The sequence below is a fragment of the Pteronotus mesoamericanus genome, unplaced genomic scaffold (assembly GCF_021234165.1).
Source record: "Pteronotus mesoamericanus isolate MK-2021 breed Mesoamerican mustached bat unplaced genomic scaffold, CSHL_Meso_final contig_42, whole genome shotgun sequence".
NCBI classification, from domain to species: Eukaryota; Metazoa; Chordata; class Mammalia; order Chiroptera; family Mormoopidae; genus Pteronotus; species Pteronotus mesoamericanus.
Genome location: NW_026555157.1, coordinates 9337854 through 9339062, shown reverse-complemented (window position 1 = coordinate 9339062; position 1209 = coordinate 9337854). Strand labels below are relative to the sequence as shown.

Here is a 1209-nt window from a genome sequence, read left to right as displayed (position 1 = left end):
TTGACTGTGGGAGTGAGGAGGTAAAGGGGTAAAAATTGAGACAACTGTAATAGAATAAACATTTATAAATTTTTAAAAAATGTTTAAAAAATAAATAAATTTAAAATAAAAAAATACACAATCAAATAAATTTGAGAAGTACAATTGCAGTTAAAATTTATTAAATGTATATATTTTCAACATATCTTAAAATAGCTAAGGCAAACAGAAAAATGGGGTAATTCAAATTTATAGGTATCATCCTTATACAAGGACTATGATATTCTGTATCATTGCTATTTTTTGGTATATGTGCTAAGTGAACAAACACAACTGGTTTATATCTATATTGTAAGGTGTATTAGGTCATTAAACATGCTAATATATTTTATGAATTTCCAATGGCAGAAGGAGAATTCAGCTAAATACATTTCATCACAAATCCCCTCCCATTCTCCTATTTGTTGCTCTCACCCTCTTTTCCTAGAATGCTTCCCTAGAAAAATACTGTCATGCACAACTGGGAAAACCTGTTCTACAATGAAGCTTCAGAGTGTGATATGCCAAAGAAAACACTGTAAGAACAACCCAGAATGGTGAATGGAGCTTTGTCGTAAAATTGGTTTTAACTTCATTTTCCTTTTTCTGGAGTTTTGATCTGTTTTTTCATTTGGGCTGTGTTTTTTGGTATCCTCATTTTGGCAACATCCTTGTGTTTGTTTCTATTTTTTAGGTTGAACTGCTTTGACTCCATTTGGTGGTAGCATGGTATAATGTAGCAGGTGTTCTGCAGGGTCCAGGGACACAGCCTCCTCTCTCACTCAAGCTGGGTATTCGAGGTGTGTCCTTCATGTGGGCTTAGTGCACTCTCCTCTTGTAGTTGAGCCTTGATTGCTGTTGGCAGGTCAACGGGAGGCATTTACCCAGACCAGTCAGCTGCCAAGACTGGCTGTGATCACTGACTACCAACCTCCACCATCCATGGAGGATCAGATGTGCAGGGGCAGGGTGGTGGTGCTCTGATGTGATCTGCAGCTGTCCACTGGGTGCACAGGCTCTGGGGTTTCCCAGGTTGTGGGCCAAGTTCACCCTCCACCTGAGTTCTGCCCAAGGCCACCCTGCATGAGCTATAAAGCTACTGGTCCTGGGCTTGGAGGTTCCCAGGCAAAGACAAACAGTGAATCTAGGCTGGCTGCTGCTAGTGCTGGCCCTGGGTCACTTAGCAGGATG

The 1209-nt window shown here is 40.5% G+C and overlaps 1 non-coding gene across 1 annotated transcript; it reads right to left on the bottom strand.

Annotated features, from left to right (window-relative positions):
- Positions 1-206: 206 nt before the first annotated feature.
- LOC129073744 (U6 spliceosomal RNA) lies at positions 207-310 on the bottom strand. Its single transcript, XR_008529460.1, has one exon. It is a non-coding gene; the product is annotated as a U6 spliceosomal RNA (small nuclear RNA).
- Positions 311-1209: the final 899 nt, after the last annotated feature.